Source organism: Macrotis lagotis, chromosome X (assembly GCF_037893015.1).
Source record: "Macrotis lagotis isolate mMagLag1 chromosome X, bilby.v1.9.chrom.fasta, whole genome shotgun sequence".
In the NCBI taxonomy this organism is placed as follows: Eukaryota; Metazoa; Chordata; class Mammalia; order Peramelemorphia; family Peramelidae; genus Macrotis; species Macrotis lagotis.
In genome coordinates, this window is record NC_133666.1 from 436,000,268 (window position 1) to 436,017,154 (window position 16,887).

The 16,887-nt window shown below is 35.9% G+C and overlaps 1 protein-coding gene and 1 pseudogene across 3 annotated transcripts in view; both read right to left on the minus strand.

The window, feature by feature from the left end:
- The window catches only part of SPIDR (scaffold protein involved in DNA repair), a 546,668-nt gene that overhangs the window by 435,310 nt on the left and 94,471 nt on the right, over positions 1-16,887 (minus strand). The gene's annotated exons all lie outside the window — the stretch shown is intronic.
- LOC141502299 (large ribosomal subunit protein mL62-like) lies at positions 8,529-15,772 on the minus strand (annotated as a pseudogene).

The following is a 16,887-nucleotide window of genomic DNA, read 5'->3' on the forward strand; positions in this document are numbered from 1 at the left end:
TTCACTCAGTATCAGTTCATGCAAGTCTTTCCAGGCTTTTCTGAAGTCAAGCTGCTCATGATTTCTCACAGAACAACAAAACTTCATCATGTTTATGTTCCACAATTTGTTCAGCCATTCCCCAATTGATGGGCATCCCCTCATTTTCCAAGTCTTTGCCACTGCAAAAAAAGAGCTGCTAGAAATATTTTTGTACATGTGGGTCTTTTTCCTTCTGTTATAATCTCTTTGGGTATTTGCAGGATCAAAGGGTGTGGACAGTTTTACTGACCTGGGGCATAGTTCCAAATATGCATCAGTAAAATGACATAAATGGTTACAATTCCTGAAATGTCTTTGTTACTCAAGATTTAATTATCAACTTCTGGGGTGGAGCCAAGTGCTCCTGGAGGTTTTTTAGACATTTGTCTGACAAATGAAACCTCCACACATCTTAAAGCTCTAGATCCCAACACATGGAGGACCTTCAATGAAGGTCTGCCAGCTTAGGCAAGAGACTGAGAAAGTCAGCAAAAAGCTTCTTAGCCACAGCTCAGTTTGGGACTCGGTTCAGCAGGACAGCAAGATAGCAGGGTCCCAACCCCAGACACAGTCTGAGTCCTGGGAGCACTGGGGCAACAGATGGGACTGGGCTGGGAACAAACTGCTACCAAGGCAGAACACTGACATAATGGAGGAAACAAATCTCTGCACTGGCAATGCCTGGGCTGCAGAGGCAATGCTTTTACAAGTGATCAGCCAGGGACCAGACCCCAGGCCCAGCACAAAAAAGCTTGGGACCATACCCCTATTCCCCAGGAGCAGAGCTCAATTATCAAAAGGAGCAAAAGAAACCCTAAAAGAACACTAACCAAACAAAGCTATTGCTCAGATAGGGATGATAAGGATGACAGAGATGCCATCTCAGAAGAAGAAAGCAGGGACAAATTACCTACATGCGAAGTCTCAAAGGAGTTAATTAATTGGCCTCAAATCTAAAACCTCATGAAAGAGTTCAAAAAGGATTTTTAAAACCTTGAGGGAGGAAAAAAATGGGAAAAAGAAATGAAAATCATGAAGGAGAATTATGATAAATTGACTGAAGAAATCAACTTCTTTAAAAGTAAAAATGGACACTTAATAATTACCTAGCTGTGTGGCCTTGGGCAAGCCACTTAACCCCACTTGCCTTGCAAAAAAAACCTAAAAGAAAAAAAAGTAAAAATGACATGCTCTTGGGAGAGAGGAGGGTTATGTTTACTCTCATAACAAGATTATTGTAATAATATAAAATAAAAAACCAAAAAAAAGTAAAAATGACCACTTGGGGAAAAAAAGTATAATTCATAAAAAAGAAATATTAACCAACTAGAAAAAGGAAACACAAAAGCTAACTAAAGAAAATAAAAACCTTGAAAATTAGGTTTAGGGAGCTAGGTAGCAAAGTGGTCCTGGAATCAGGAGGACCTGAGTTCAAATCTGACATCAGACACTTAATAATTGCCTAGCTGTATGACCTTGGGCAACTCACTTAACCCCATTGCCTTGCAAAAACCAACCCCCCCCCCCCCAAAAAAAAACAAAAACCAGAATTGGACAAATGGAAGGTAATGGCTTTATTCCATCACATAAACCAAAGAAAGAAAAAATATCTTTTTAAGAAAAACAAACGACTTGGAAATAAGATTCAGAAAAGATAACTTACGAATTACTGATCTACCCAAAAGTTTATATCAAAAATTCCTGGAAAATATTCTTCAGGAAATTATCATGGAAAGTTGCCCTAAAATTCTAGTATAAGAAGACAAAATAAAATTCCAAGGAATATTATTGTTAAATTCTAGCTAAAAAGAAACAATTTAAATACCAAGGAACCACACTCAGAATTACACAGGACCTATCAGTTTTAACATTAAAGGATTGGAGGGCCTGGAATTTGATATTCCAGAGGGCAAAGGACTTTGAATTGCAATCAAGAATCAACTATCCTGCAAAATTCAGCAGATACTTTCAGGGGAAAAGGAGGAACTTTATTTATTTTTAGGTTTTTGCAAGGCAATCAGGGTTAAGTGGCTTACCCAAGGCCACACAGCTAGGTAATTATTAAGTGTCTGAGGCCGGATTTGAACTCAGGTACTCCTGGCTCCAGGGCCGGTGCCCTATCCACTGCACCACCTAGCCGCCCCTTAAGGAGGAGCTTTAAATGAAATAGAGGACTTCCAAAATTTTCTAATAAAAAGATTAGAACTAAATAGAAAATTCAACCTTCAAATACAAGACTCAAGAGATGAGTAAAAAGATAAACAGAAAGGGGAAAAAAAGCTAGTCAAGAACATTAAACTATTCATCCCAATAAGGGAAGATAATACTTGTAACTCTTGAGAATTCTATTTCTCTTAGGATAGTTAAAAAGAAATACAAAGGGCAACTAGGTGGATAGAGCACTAACCCTGGAGTCAGGAGGACCTAGGTTCAAATCTGCCGTCATACCTATCTATATCACCTTGAGCAAGCCACTTCCCCATTGCCTAGCAAAAACCCAAAATACATATATACAGTTGTGTGTTTATGTACAAAAAGAATATGTACACACACACACACACACACACACACAAACACTTAAAGAGAGAGTATGGGTCTAGGATGATCATAAAACTGTTGAGCCTTTAGTCAATACCTTAGCTAATGAGAGTTGAATAGAGTGGAAAGACTGTACTAATAGGATATGGGTATAAAGGAATCATGAAACAGTGTTGACTATGAGTGCTGTATTTCTTTTGGAATAGAGAGAAGGAGAGTTCTTAGAGGGGGTGTACTAAGAGGGGAAGGGTATAAATGGTTCATGAAATGATTTTGCTTTACATGATACTTAAGCTCATGGGGACTGTATGTCCATAGAGGGTACTTGAAAAGAGGGTGTGTGGGGCAGTTTAAATGGAGCAGTAGATAGAGCACCAGCCCTGGAGTCAGGAGGACTTGAGTTCAAATCTTGACTCAGACATTTAATAACTACCTAGTTGTGTGACCTTGGGCAAATCACTTAACCCCATTGCCTTACAAAACAAACAAACAAAAAGAGGGTGTGATATAATTGATTATAATTTGATGTTATTTATGACTCTTGAGAAGCATATTTATGATGGGATGAAAGATGGGAGGATGGGAGCATGCTTAGTGAATATGAGGCAAAATTACTTATAAATCAATCAACCTTGAGAAAGGTACTTCTTTCAAGGACAGTTAAAAGGTTTGAGGTACAAGTCAATGTTAAAAGAAAAAAACAGGAAAAGAAAGATTTTTACTAGGAGATTAGGGATTAGAGGATAAATAACACCACATGAAGAGACACAAAACCTATTATAGTAAAAAGAAAAAAGAGAGGGTGTAAACAACGAGTAAATCCTACTCCCAATGAATTTGGCCCAAAAAAGATAATAATATACATTCACAATTGGGTTTAAAAATCTATCCTACCCTACAGGAAAGTGGGGGGGGGGGGGGGGAAGAAGGAACTGATAAAAGGGAAGGCAAAATAAAAGAAAAAGGAAAGTTAAAGATAAATTAAGAAGAAAAATTAAAAGGGGAAAAGAAGCAAAAAACTGGTGAGAAAGGATAAGGGGAAAGAGAAAAGTATAAATAGGGAAAGATAGCATGGAAGAGAAATGTAGAGTTACTAATCCTAACTGTAAATGGAAATGGGATGAACTCTCTCATAAAATGGAAGATGCAGAAAGTGATAAAAACTAGAATCCTACAACATATTGTTTACAAGAAAGGCATACGAAGCAGAAAGATACATACAGGGTAAAGCTAAAAGCATGGAGTAAAATATACTATCATCAGTGGAAGTGAAAAAAATCAGGGCAGCAATCCTCAACTCAGACAAAGCAAAAGCAAAATTAGATTTTATTAAAAGAGACAGATAAGGAAACTACATCTTTTTTTTTTTTTTTTTTTTTAGGCTTTGCAAGGCAATGGGCTTAAGTGGCTTGCCCAAGGCCACACAGCTAGGTCATTATTAAGTGTCTGAGGCCCGATTTGAACTCAAGTACTACTGACTCCAGGGCCAGTGCTCTATCCACTGCTCCACCTAGCTGCCCCAAAACTATATCTTCTTAAAAGACACCTTAGGCAATGAAGTTATATCATTATTAAATATATATGCACCAAGTGGTGTAGAATCCATATGCTTTTTTTTCCCCTTAGGTTTTTGCAAGGTAAATGGGGTTAAGTGGCTTGCCCAGGGCCACACAGCTAGGTAATTATTGAGTGTCTGAGGCTGGATTTGAACTCAGGTACTCATGACTTCAGGGCTGGTGCTCTATCCTAGCTTCTCCCCTAGAATCCATATTCTTAGAGGGAAAACAAAACAAATTACAGGGAGACATAGCAGCAAAAATATAATAGTGGGGGACCTCAACCTCCCTCTCTCAGAATTAAATTAAATCTAACCACAAAATAAACAAGAAGGCAGCTAAGAAAGTGAATAAAATCTTTGAAAACTTTGATTTGATAGACCTCTGGAGAGAAATGAATGGCAAGAGAAAGAAATATACTTTTTTTCTCTGCAAGTACATGGCACTTATACCAAAACTAACTATGTACTAGGGCATAAAAACCTTACAATCACATACAGCAAGTCAGAAATATTAAATGCCTCCTTTTCAGATCAAAATGCAATAAAAATTACATGTAATAAAGGGACACAGAAAGATAAACCAAAAATTAATTGAAACTAAATAACCAAATTTTAAAGAATGAGTGGATTAAACAAAAATCATAGAAATAACCAACAATTTCATCTAAGACAATGACAACAATGAGACATCATAGAAAAATGTATGGGAAACAACCAAAGCACTTTTTAGGGGAAATTTTTTATCTCTAAATGCTTAAATGCTTGGTCATGCAACTAAAGGAGCTAGAAAAAGAACAAATTAAAAATCTCCAATTAAATATCAAATTAGAAATTCTAAAAATCAAAGAAAAGTAATAAAATTTTAGGTAAGAAAACCATTGAACTAATAAATAAAACTGAGTTGGTTTTATAGAAAAAAAATCAATAAAATAAACCTTAATTTAATTGATTTTAAAAAGAAAGAAGAAAACCAAATTACAAGTATCAAAAATGAAAAGGGCAAATACCACCAATGAGGAAGAAATTTAAGTGTCTTAGGTTAGATTTAAACTCACAAAGATGAATCTTCCCTACTCCAAGCTTGGTGTTCTATCCACAGTACCACCTACCAATTCCCTCTAGTGAATAGGATATTGGAATTAAAAAATCAAGAAAATCTTGTTTTCTTCTGTATCCAAAACCTCCAAGAGAAATAGAAAATGGGCTCAGGCCATGGATGAGCTCAAAAAAAAAAAGACTTTGAAAAGCTATTAAAGAAAGTAGAGGAAAAATTGGAAGGAGAAATGAGAGCAATGCAGATAAATCATGAAAACCAAGTCAGCAACTTGGTGAAATAAATGCAAAAAAAAAAAAATTGAAGAAAATAGCATTAAAAACCAGTTTAGGACTAATGGAAAAAAGCAACACAACAGGCAAATGAGAAGAATACCTTAAAACACAGAATTGGCCAGCTGGAAAAGGAGATTAAGTCATGACCAGGAAAAGAGCCTAGACTTCATTTTTCAAGATATAATACAGCAAAATTGCCCTGAGATCCTAGAAGCAGAGGATAAAAATAGAAATTGAGAGAATTCACTGATCACCTTCTGAAAGAGATCCCAAAAGAAAAATTTTTCTGGAATATTACAGCCAAATTCCAAAGCTCCCAGTACTAAAAGCTTCCAGAAACAAGCAATTTAACTACCATGGCTCTATAGTCAGGATTACACAGGATCTGGCAGCATCTACAATACAGGTTCATAGGGCTTAGAATATGATATTCCAGAAGGAAAAAGATCTTGGGTTACAACTGAGACTCAATTACCCAGTAAAATGAATATCCTCTTTCAGGGGAAAAGATGGACCTTCAATGAAACAGGGAACTTTCAAAACTTTCCTACTGAAACAACCAGAGTTGAACAGAAAGCTTAATCTCCAAGTGCAGGACTCAGGGGAATCACAAAGGGGGTGGTGATGGTGAACTGTTTGTATTCCTGCATGGGAAGAAGATACTGATAACTCATATGAACTTTCTCATTTGTAAGAGCAGTTTGAAGGAGCATATATAGACAAGGCACAGGAAGGAGCTGAATATATAGGTATAATATAGTAAAAAGATGGAGTCAATGGGTGATAAAAGAAGTACTGGAAGGAGGAGAAAGGAGAGGAAGAAGGGACTAAGATATTTCACATTAGAGTCAAGAAAAAGCTTTTACAATGGAGTGGAATGGTGGAAAGTGAGGGGGAATAAGTGAGCCTTCATTCTCATCAGATATGACTCAGAGAGGAAATAACATATACTTAATAGGGTATAGAAATTTATCTTACCCTCGAGAAAAATGAGAGGAAAGGGATGGGATAAGGGGCAACAAAGGAAGGAGGGAGTAGGTAACAGAAGAGAAGGAGGATCATGGGAGAGAGTACTCAGATACAACACATTTCTGAGCAGAAACAGGATGAAAGGAGAGAAAAAAATGGAATAAATAAGAATGGGGAGGAATAGTGGGGAGGAATAGAGCAGAGGGAAATACATCCAGTGATAACAACTATGGGAAAAATATCGAAGCAACTTCTCTGCTGACTATGATGGCGAAGGCAACTCATTCCAGAGACAAACTGAAGTACACGTTTTTTCTCTCACTATTCTTGAGGTTTCTCATCTTTTCTGGGGGGAGGTTTATGATTACTCTCACAATGAGATTATTATAATACTATAAAATAAATAAACAAATAAAACAAATAAAACCAATGCAATCAAGATTAAAAGGAAGAAAATAATTTTACAACTAGTGTTTCTGACAAAGAACTCATTTCAAAAATAATGGAGAACTGAGTCAAATTTATTAGAACACAAGTCATTTTCCCAATTGATAAATGGTCAAAGGACATGAAAAGGCAATTCTCAGATGAAGAAATTGAAACTATAATCATATGAAAAAATTCTTTAAATCATTATTGATTAGAGAAATGCAAATTAAACCAACTCTGAGATACTACCTCATACCTATCAGATAAGCCGATATGACTAAAAAGTAAAATGATCAATGTTGGAGGGGTTATGGGAAAACTGGGACATTAATGCATGTTGGTGAAGTTGAGAACTCGTTCCAACCTTTCTGGAAAGCAATTTGGAATTATGCCCAAAGGGAAATTTGATCTAGCAATACCACTAAAAGGCCTGTATCCCAAAAAGATCTCGAAAAATGGTGAAAAATCCACATGTACAAAAATATTTATAGCAGCTCTTTTGTGAAGTAGCAAAGAATTGTAAACTGAGGATAGGTCATCTATTGGTAAATGACTGAACAAATTGTGCTGTATGAATGTGATAAAACACTATTGTTCTATAAGAAATCATGAAAGACAGGACTTTAGTATAGCCTGGAAAGACTTGCATAAACTGATGCTGAATGAAGTGAGTGAGCAGAACCAGAAGAAAAGTAACATTAAAATATACTTGTTCAGAACACTTTAGCTGTACAATAATCAGACTATTCAAAAAGCCTTGTGATGGAAAATACCATCCAGAGAAGGAACTGTAAAGTTTAAATGCAGACCAAAGCTTACTGTCTTCAATTTTTTAAAGCTGTCTTATATATTATAAATTTCGTCCTTTCTAATGTTTGGGGTTCCCCCCCCCAATTTGCAGTATATGTATAACCTTACATTAGCTTGTTTTCTGTCTGGGAGTGAGGGGGGAGGGAGGGAGAAAAAAGGTAAAATTTAAAAACTTTGTAAAAATGATTGTTGAAAACCACTGTCTCATGTAGTTGGAAAAATAAACAAAACATTAAAAAAGTCTGTAACCAACAATAACAAATAAATAAGTGCTTGGTGATAGGTTTATCAAGGTTGTATAAAAGAGATCTCTTATTGAAGGGAAGATGGACTAGATGGCAAGATGAAGTCTCTTGAAGTCTCTTCCTACTCTAACATTCTACAATTTCATCAGATGTTAATTGACGGCACAGATCTCTATCAAGGGGGAAAACACTTTTGACACCCCATTAGCTTTTTCTGTTTACTAATAAATTAATAGATAGATAATAGCTAGATAGCTCAGTGAATAGAGTTTGGTACAGAATCCCAAAGGTCTGAGTTTAAGTCCAGCTTCAGATTCATACTAGCTGTATAACCATGAGCAAATAACTTAACCTATTTCCCTCAGTTTTCCCAACTGTAAAATGGATCTAATAGGATCAAATGTGATAATATTCATAAAGTGTTTAAAATAATAGTTGCCACATAGTAAATACTATATTCCTTTCCTCTACTTCCCTCTCCCCTAACCCTAATCTAGTAATTACTCTCTCATAAAAAGATCTTTAAAAATAAAATGGAGTAAAAATGAATATCAGACTAAAGATGATTAATTTATTTAATATAATATTTTACTAAAAACTCATTACCTATTTTGTAATAGAGGGTTACATACAAAAGTTAACAAGGTACATTTCCATTAAATTTCAGAAGATCTGGTATTAATAGTGATCTCTAATGGCAAAATAAAAGAGAAATGTGTTTTGGCATCTGCAGTTGATTCAGAAGGAATTCAAAGAGGTTCCTTCTGTATTTTGCAAGATCCAAAAGCTTTTTATTCCTAACACTGGATTCTATACAACAGAAGAAACCAGCAAGGTGAAAGACAAAAAATGACTGATTTTTCATGCACAGTAGCTTAATGGGTAAAATGCTACCATTCTGGAAAGTTTTTTTGGCTGCAAGAAACCCAGATTTTCAGCAGGTAATCAAGTTTCCTGATCAGTGAGAGCACTAGTACAGAAAAGATGAGGTCAATGGTACATAATGAACTTGCCCGGCAAAAGCACTTGGGGAAAAACAAATGAGAGAGAAAAAGGATGAGAAATGAAGGAAACATGGCAGACAAGTTTTTTCCAATGTAGTCAGAAGCATAGATTCCTGTAAGATGACTGCAGAGGGGCAGACTTTTTTTATGTACTAACAAAATCTCTATTACGCATTACTTAAGGAACTGGACATGACCTTTTGTAGAAGTCAGAATTAGTTGCCACTCCGGGTCAAGTTCAGTTATGTATTATATAAGTTGTTAGTTTGCTTTTTTAAAAATAATTACCATAGCCAGGGAAATGTTAGTGTGAAGAGGTAGAGAAGGAAGAATGGGGGCAGTGGGATAAAAGTAAGAAGATGACTATATCAGGGCCAGGGGTAAGGTCATCTTTCCCTGCTCATCTGCTCTCTGGATTACTCAGTTCTCCAAAGCAATGACTCTCAAACATGTCACCAGAGAGTGCCAGCCTTTCACAAAAGGGTCACTCCATAACTGTTATCCCAAACACCAACTGCTTATCATGACACAGCAAAGAGACACAAAGTTCTTGTTTGGGCCGGTCAACTTGTGATTTCCTGCTAGACTTCCCCAATTTATTCTGTGATGAAATGGTCAAATGTTGCAATTCATTTATGGCTTTAGATAAAAAACACAGGGTAATCCAAGACAGAAGTGGCTGAGCTGAACAGCACCCAGCGGGAAGTTGTTCCTGTAGAGGAAATTGCAGTCACTAGCCAAAGAGGAAGTCAAGAGGGAGAATTAAGTGTCTCAAGAACTTCAGAGGATACGTGAAGAAACTACTTGTGGTCTCAAATACAGTTTTAAAACTCCATGAATCTTAAGAGCATTTTTGTTATTATAAATCTGAATCCACAAAACATGAAGTATTGGGGGAAATTAGGCACCATTTGTCTATTCACACTGCAACCCAAATTTCCTGGCAAAAACATATTGCCAGAGGAGGCCCACAGGGTTCAGAAGCCTGGAAGGTCATTCCTTTGCCTCAATTACTACAAAGCACATGAAGAAGAGTAAGAATGTTGGTCATCCCTTCCCCCCTATATGACATGAACCATTAACCTCTCCCTCACCTCACGCCAACACTGATATTTCCATTTTCTAGTTGATCTTCTTACTCCTTCAACTTTTTTTTTCCATTTACTTTCTTCTCTACAAGGCAGCATATCCTGATACGAAGAAACTATAAATAGGTGAATACTCTGCTAAATGATATATAAAAATCCCCAAATACAAAAATTAGCAAGTTAAAGGTAACAAATCAAAGTGGATCTAAAAACGTGAATTCATCCCAATTTGCACCCACTCTTCATATAGGACTACTGTACTCTCATCTTTAAAGTCTTCTTAGCCTTGGGATTCTGCCTGGTTAGACATTATCTATCTCAAAACAAGGAAATCTTAATTCATTTACAGAAACGGGAACATTTCTTGTGGCTATTTTTTTGTGTCTATACAAGCAAAGCAATTGTTTACAAGCTACCAGATCATTTTATTCAACAAAGAAAATCAACAGCTGACCCATCTCCCTACTAAGTATAAGTTGAAAGATGTTAAAAATCTTTACCAAGCCCTGCAGCTTCCTCCTGCAATCTTTCTTCAGGGCATTAATTACTGTGTACAATCCTGTCTTGTGCAGATCAAGGATTTTTTCTCAGTTTTCATTTTTCTTTTCACCTTCTACTAGAATAATTAGGAGAGTATTCTAATTGATCTCCCTTCCAGGAATCTCTCCCTATTCTAATCCAAAATAACAATAGCTAATATTTTTAAGTGCTGGGCATTTGTGCTAATGCTGTCCAACTATTACCTTATTTGCTCCTCATAATGGCTCTGGGAGGCAGGGATAACATTCCCACTTTATAGATAAGGAAACTGAGGGAGATGGAAATTAAATGACTTGATCAGGGTCACCCAGATAGTAAGTATCCGAGGCTATACTTGAACTCAGGTCTTTTGGATTCCAAGGCCAAGAGCTATCTCTCTAGCTGCTCATTCAACTAAACAATTCTCCATTTAGCAGTAAAGCGACTTTCTTAAAGTCACAGGTCTAAGTTTCAAAACCTGCCTCCTTCCTCCCTTTCCAATTATTTTAAATATTATTCTCCTCAATCATATATATTGTTACTAGCTGTGTGCCCCTGAGAACAGCAATATTATTAATGAAGATGGATTTTTTTTAGCTGTCCTTTTCAGTAATACTTGAATCTTGATGACTTCATTTGGGTTTTCTTCGCAAAGACAGTGGAGCAGTTTTCCATTTCTTTCTCCAACTCATGTCACAGATGAGCAAACTGGGGAAAAAAAGGATGAGGAAACTGAGGCAGAGGGTCACACAGCCAGTAAGTGACTGAAGTTGGATTTGAACTCAAACTGCTTCTTTTATAAGAAGTGATCACCAAGTTCCATTCAACATTACCTTCCCCCCCATGTTATTTACTCATGGTACTACCTTATCTCTAACATTATCTTCCATTGAGATTGTATTTATCTTGTATGTACAAATATGTGCATATAATCTCCCCTATTAGAATATAAATTCCTAGAGATAATATGGAATGCTTTTGCCTTTGTTGGTATACTCTGTAGCTAGCACACAGTAAGTGCTTAATAATTGATTTGTTTCAATGTAACACCTACATTTCACCCTGCAAACCAGTGGTGTCAAAATTTAAGTAGAAACAGATTCTTGTATGCCATATATTACCAGGAAAAAACCCCCACAAATTACCATTATGTTTTATTGGGTTTTTAAATTTTTATTCAGCATTTTCCAATTACATTTACATCTGGTTCCAGCCAACATGTGGGGTTGAAAGTATGACACCTCTGCAGAAATTACTATCTCTATTCTCTTGGTTTTTTTTTTTTTTTTTGGCAAAGCCATGGGGTTAAGTGACTTGCTGACTCCAGAACTGGTGCTCTATCTTCTGTACCACCTAGCTGCTCCCCCATCAGCTCTATTCTGAAAAGCTTTTATCTTTTGTCTACTATAATCTTTATTTTTTTCCTCTCTCATTATTCTCCCTCTACTATCTTCTCCAGATACAAAAGAGAAGCAAAAGATAGTGCCTGAAAAGGAAGACACAAGAGGTGGTGCAAAATCAGATCTCCATGGGTCTTATAACAGACGGCTGATGGGAATGTGATTTCAAATCAAATTCATCTGAATAGGCAATCTTAGTTAACAGCAAAATAATAAGTTTTTGATAAATTAAAAAAAAAACTCAGGAAAACACCAGATTTAAAAAAAAAAAGGTGGGGGGAAGCTAGGTGGCTCAGTGGATAGAGCACTGGTCCTGGAGTCAGGAGGAAGCCTTTCTAAATCTCTTGATATTGTATAGTGAATACTTGGAGCAGAATTTTTCAAACAGTTATCCCTAACTCTTGGGACACCTTCTTTTCTGGTCCTATCTCTAAGGTATCCAGCAGCCTTCCTTCAACAATACCTCTTACTTATGTTTCCCTCTCTGCTCTACCCTACCACTCATCTATTATTTGGCCTTGCTGCCTCAAGCCTTTTTCTACTCTAATCTAAGACAGGTCTAGGCCACAAAACCAGAGGTTTAAAAAGTATTAGGGAACTCTTGATCATATTCCTTGACAGATACTATGGTAACACTGAGAAAAGACTTCCCAAGAAAGATTGTTTTAAAATAATTCTGCAATACAGATTATAGGACACAGATCTGAAAGAACAAATAAATGATGGAAACATTCTGGCTGAGAATTCCATTTGTGAACTTAAGAAAAACTGCCATGGCTACCAACTGGTAATTAGACAAAAGAACAGATTTAACCAATTAGTAGAGTCTCTCATCCAGCATTGGGATCTCTAGTCTGCACATAACAAAACCAAAAACTTTCTTTGAAGTTGTGGAATTAAAAACATGGAATACTACCCTTGAACAAAGAAAGTATCTAGGACTACTCTTCCAGTTAACAGCTTTGCTCAGTCTTATGGGTCTATAAAAGGGAAATAACTTATGCAGGTGAGTTCCAGTAGAAAGGTCTTACACAGGGTAGACTGGCTGATCTACAAAGTCACCTTTCATATGGCAGGCATATCCTAGCTTCACTCCAACATGACTATGCCAAAGTGGGGGGGGGGGGGGGGGGAAATTAAGTAGCTGTAAACAGCTGGGATGAATTTCAAAAGAATACAAAGGGAATATTAATATGATCAGCTATTCTCCTGGGCAAAATGCAGACAAAAAGTTCATCAAAGGAAAATTTTCCATTCCTAAATAGCTAAATAATAACTTTAATAAGCATATAAAGCCCACTCATTTACCATATTTTCCAGTGAAATGAATGTTTCAACTGTATATAGAACTCTGGGTCCTTGTCTTCAAGATAAGCATCATCTTTTCTCTCTAATGGGCATATTAGTCACTCTTCCCTAAGGCCCAGAAATAACACTGGACATTTTATCGGCAGAGTAATCTTGTTACACACACACACACACACACACACACACACACACACACTTTGTAAAAAAGCAGGAAAAAACAGCTCATATGCTGTGCTTCCCAAATAGCCATCACTTCATCACTAAAATTTTCATCTCAATATTTCCCATAATAAATTAAAGAACAGAAGAGGCATTTGTTTTTCTGAGAATAAAATAAAAAAGCGAAGTATTTACACACTATTTGGCTAATGTGATTCACCCTTTTTCTATGTGTTTATGATATTAGTCAGAGAACAAAGGCAATGGTGAGCACCTTTCTAACTAATCTGTGTTAATCTAACATGCACATTACTAATGGGGGTGGGGAATGGAAGCATTAAAACACAAATGTTCTGAGTTTCAGAAAAAGTTTAGCTAGCGCTGGACCTGTGATTTAAGGGGGAACTCCTATGAAGGCACTCCCTCTACTTTCCCCCAACTTAAGAATCTAAAAGTTTTCCAGGACACTATAGGTCAGACATAGGAGTTGAACCCTGGTCTCCCTGGATTCCAGACTAGCCTTTCTACCTTCTGATGCCTTTCTGCCTTCACTATTTAAGAAAAAATAACCCATCTTGTGTCCCATGAATAGGGTTTATTTACTGGAAGAACCTAATTAAAGCTGAGATTCCTAAGGCACAAACCCCAATAAAGGTCAAGAATATAGCCTTACTTTTTAAGATTTTATACTTTTAGATCTTGAGTTTTTTTTTAATAAGTGCATAAATTAGGTTCAGTCATTCAATAAGCCTTTATTATGCACCGTTCAAGTGACATAGATTGTCCTACACACTGGAGAAACATAAATAAAAAGGCAATATAGTTCCTATTCTCATCAAGTTTAAATTCTGAACAAGCCATCAATGAGCTCTCTAAGAAAAAATTCCCAGGACCTGGTGGATTCAGAAGTGAATTCTGCCAAATATTTTTTTTTTCACTAAGAATATTTTATTGTTAACTACAAAGAGGTATACCTTTTTATTTATTACACTGGGGACAGTCTCTTTGTGTCCCTGAATGGCTGCCAATTGCAGTTGCTAGACTCAAAGTTCTCAAAAAGAGTGCCATGAGTTTCTCACTGGTATGCTTTGAATTGCATGGAATGTATACTGGTGATCTGTAGTCTTTTTGACCTTTAAGTTCATGTACCATGATTCCTCATATTAAAGAATGATGCTGTGTCATGAGCAAAACTAGTCTTAAGAACCACTGAAAAGATCTGCTTCAGGCAGCTGTACATTGAATTCCATGCATATCTACTTTCCTGCTTGCTTTTATGGTGGAATGGATTCTCTTCTGTTTTAGCCTTTCACGATTCATATTTTCCACCCTGATCCTTTGAAGCACAACTTCTTTAGATGGCAACTTGGGCACTTACTGGCCTGGGCAATCATGTCTCTAATTTTTTGGAGGCAATTTGCCAAATTTCAAAACTGATATTGGCTAGAATCAGAGGTGATAATCAACTCCTGATCTGCTGATCTTATTTTTAAACAAGACAGCAACTTTTTGCTGAACAGGCTCTGCAATCCAATATGCTATTGCTAAATGGAACTGGACTTCAGCCTTGGTATTTACTTTATTAACATTTTACCCTCCAGGACCACTACTCTTGGAATAAGATATTTGCAAGCAATTTATGGGAATATCAGTGCAGGCTTGCTTTGCATCATCTGGGCCCTTCAAGCAGTTTCTTGACTGCGGGAGTTCGGGTAAAGTTTATCCAGGCTGTAAATGCTCTTGAATTCAGAGATGGCGGCTATCTAGTTAAAATAGCACTACAGAGGTAGTGACTGGGTAACTGAAGAAAAGCCAGCCTGAGCCCAGCCGGGCTCGGTAACCAAAGACATGACATCGGGTGGCCGCCATGTTGCCTTCTCCTGACTGTTTCTCTGCCAAATATTTAAAGAACAATTAATTCTAATGCTATGTAAACTATTTGGAAAACTGGGTGAAGAAGTCCTAACTTTTATGACACAAATATGGTGATGGTACCTAAACCAGGAAGAACAAAACCAAAAACGAAAACTACTGGTCACTTTCCATAATAAATAGTGATGGAATATATTTAAACAAAATACTAGCAAGGAGATTATAGTAATATATCACAAAGATCATAGACTATGAACAGGTAGAATTTATATCAGGAATGCAGGGGAAGGTTCAATATTAGGAAAACTATTAGTATAATTGATCCTATCATTAACAAAACCAACAGAAATCAAATCAAAAATATTTTGTTAAAAAATTCAATACCGATTCCTACTAAAAAAAACCATAAAAAGCATACAAATAATAGACCTTTCCTTAAAATTATAAGTAGTATCTAACTAAAAGCATCAGCAAGCATTATCTTATGCTAGAATATGCTAGGGATATGCTAGAAGCCTTCCCAATAAGATCAGAAGAAAAGAAAACTTGTCAATAATTGCCACATTATTTAGGATAGTAAAAGAAATTCTAGTTAAAGCAATAAGAAAAGAAAAAGAAATTGAAGGAATAAAATAGGCAATGAGGAAAGCAAACCTTCACTTGTTAAAGAAAATATGATGGTATATTTGAAGAATCATAGACAACCAACTAAAAAAATTTAGCAAAGCTATAAAGTAAACCCACATTAAATCATCAATATTTTTATATATTACCAATGAAGTCTAACAGCAAGAGATGGAAAGAGAAATTCCATTTAAAATAATGTTAAACAATATAAAATACTTGGAATCATACCTGCCAAGACAAATCTAAAAACTATAAATAAATACAATCATAAAACACTTTTCATAGAAATAAAGACAATGCTAAATAATAGAATATTCACTGCATATGAGTAGGTCAAGTCAATATAATAAAACACAATTCTACCTAAATTAATGTACTTAGTATTATACCAATCAAACTACCAAAGATTAGTGTATAGAGCTAGAAAAAATAATCACAAAATTCTCCTGGAAGAACAATGGAGAATTAATGGGGAAAAAACAAGGCAAAGGAAAGTAGTCTAGTCATACCAGATTTCAAATTACATTATAAAGCAGCAACCATTAAAACAAACTAGTACTGGCTAAGAGAAAAAGTAAAGGTCTAGTGAAATATATTGCGTACGTAATACACAGTAGTAAATTACCATAGTAATCTAAAGTATACTGTGCCCAAAGATTAAAACTTTTGGAACAAGAATTCACTATTTGATAATTAAAAACTCACTATTTTGATAAAAACTGGAAAAACTGTAAAGTAGTTTGACAGAAACTAGGTAGAGACCAACATCTCACACAACATACCAAGATATGGTCAAAATAGTTACATGATTTAGACGTAAAGGAAGGGAAATAGAAAACTGAGGTTAAAATTCCTACTTTAAATCTCTCTGATTAAAGTCTCATTTCTCAATCAAATTTATAAAGAAATCAATCAAATTTATAAAAATACAAGTCATTCTCCAATTGATAAATGGTCATTGAATCATTGGTCCTCTTCAATGACAAACAACTACAACAAATGAATAAAAAA